At 47.1% G+C, this 2481-nt stretch overlaps 1 pseudogene; it reads left to right on the top strand.

Annotated features, from left to right (window-relative positions):
- Positions 1-114: 114 nt before the first annotated feature.
- Positions 115-2481, top strand: part of LOC107300885 — a 4166-nt pseudogene continuing 1799 nt past the window's right edge.

Raw genomic sequence — 2481 nt, 5'->3', positions numbered from 1 at the left:
CCAGCAGTGGCGGCAGTGGCGGAGCAGCCCAGCGCCAGCGCCAGCAGCGGCCCAGACCCGGCCTGGCCGCCCATGCAGCTGAGCCGGCCCGGGGCGGCGTCGGGGGCGTGTGCGATGGCGCTGCAGCGGCAGGAGCAGGCGCTGTCGGAGAAGGGTTCCTTGGAGGCGGAGGAGCCGGCGGAGGAGGAGGGTGGTGGTGGCGGCAGCCGGATAGAGCAGCGGTGTCTCGGTTCCTAAGACCATCGGAAATATGTGTTTTCCGATGGTCTTAGGCGACCCCTGTGAAAGCGTCGTTCGACCCCCAAAAGGGTCGCGACCCACAGGTTGAGAACCGCTGGCATAGGGTTTCCTGCCTGAACAGAGGGTTGGACTAGAAGACCTCCAAGATCCCTTCCAACTCTGCTATTCTGTTCTGTTCTAAAATCCTGGGAAGGGTGGCCATTGCCCACCATGATCCTAGCCTTGCACTTCTGACCCAAGCCAGAAAGTGGCAGCATTTTAATCCTCTGTTCTTTAAGGTTCAGTCCTTGGATAGGGGAAGCTAAACCATGTACGAGTATCAGGAAGCATGCACAGAGAGTCTTCTTCCTTCTCCCACAAATAATAACTTTCAGCTTCTGTGTGCCTGCAATTCACAAGCGAAGCTTGCAGTACACGGCTTTGAAACTGGTCCTGTAATTAATTAGATAAAAGTGCCCTGTTTGAGAAGGTACATTTGCATTTAGGAGGGCAAAGAAAAGCACTTGCATCAATGGGCCCTCTTTGTGGTGTGGGGTAATGAACGTCATAACTATTTACTGAGTTTCTATCCTGCAAAATTCCTGCCCTGCCCCACCCAAGTTTCACCCTCCTAATACTGGTAACTTGTAAGGACCTTGACAGTGAGTAATACCTGGCTGATCATGTCTTGGATCCTTAGCTAAGGAGGGTCAGGCCTGGCTCCTACTTGAATGGGAGATTGCCAAGAAATAGCAGGGCTGGAGTGTAATGTTCAAACAGGATCCAGAACAAAGGCAACCCTCTTCCGAAATACAACCAAGAAAAAGTGTGTTACCAGAAGTTGAGCTTGATCCAGAGACTTTCCCTTTCATTTCTTTCTCCTATACAAACATGTGATTCCCCCCCCTTTTTTTTTAGAGCTTGAAAAAGGACAAAAAAATAGATGGACTAAGTCTCTATAAGAATTCAACATTTTCATGTTTTCCTTGTAATTACTCAACTCTCCTCCCAAGCCAAAAAGGTTGAAAATGTTGGTCCTAACCTCCACGTATCTATGTATTTATCACATTTTTACACCACCCCATCTTACCTTGTGACTCTGGGCTGTTTACAATAAAAATTATTCCTTTAGATTTGAATAGAAAAAGCTCACACAGGCTTAAGTGCTCCCCCCCAGGAAAATCTTGTGATTAAGAACTGATATATACCTTTTCAGCCCCTATGCATGGCAATTGTTTCTGAGATCTAGAATTTTGAAAATCCCCTCTTGTTTAATAATAAACAATAATAACAACTTCCCAATGCATGCGAGACTGGAATGAAGGCAGTTTTCTCTCCCTGTAGGGATATGTGCATCTTGAGAAGTATCAGCAAGTGATATATCATCTGAATCAAATATTATGACAAGTATTGAATTATGTCGGTCAGTGACTACTGCAGGCAGCCCTCCAGGAGATAAAAACTAAAAGTTAAAACCCCAAGTGCATCCTCCAGGTGTAAAACAATTGTCCACTCCCAGAATTCCTGAGCCAGCATGGCTCAGCTTGGAAACCTCTCCCTTTCCCCTCAGCATGGCTGGCTCAGGAATTCTGGGAGTTGAAGTCCACGAGTCATAAAAGAGCCAAGGTTGCCTACCCCTGACCTAGTTTATTTCCTAAATTTGCAGGTAAAAGTAGATTTCCTGTACAGGTAGTCCTTGACATACAACCGTTTGCTTAGTGACTGTTCAAAGTTACTGAAAAAAGTGACTTGTGACCACTTTTCCCATGACTGTTGCAGCATCCCCACAATCACGTGCTCAAAATCCAGATGCTTGGCAACTGACTCATATTTATGACGGTTCCAGTTTCCTGGGGTCATGTGATCCCCTTTTGCCACCTTCTGACAAGCAAAGTCAACGGGGAAGCCAGATTCACTTAACAACCGTGTTACTAACTTAAGAACTGCAGTGATTCACTTAACAACTGTGGCAAGAAAGAACACAAAATGGGGAAAACTCACTTACCGTATTTTTCGCTCTATAAGACGCACTTTTTCTCCCCCAAAAGGTGGAGGAAAATGTCTGCGTCTTATGGAGCGAATGCTGCCTGGAGCTGAAGCCTGAGTGCAGGGGAGGAGAGCATATACTGGCAGGGAAGCCTTACGTCACTAGGTGGCGCTCTAACACAACACCATCGAGTATTGCTAGAAAGGAAGTCGCGGAGAGGAGAAGGGCTGAGGATCTTCCTCTTCCTTCTCACCCATAGGAGGATGGAGGAGTGT

Source organism: Protobothrops mucrosquamatus, unplaced genomic scaffold, assembly GCF_001527695.2.
Source record: "Protobothrops mucrosquamatus isolate PMUCROS unplaced genomic scaffold, P.Mucros_1.0 scaffold8988, whole genome shotgun sequence".
Classification (NCBI taxonomy): Eukaryota; Metazoa; Chordata; class Lepidosauria; order Squamata; family Viperidae; genus Protobothrops; species Protobothrops mucrosquamatus.
Note: the sequence above shows the minus strand (reverse complement) of the source record. Positions and strands in the feature narration are given on the sequence as shown.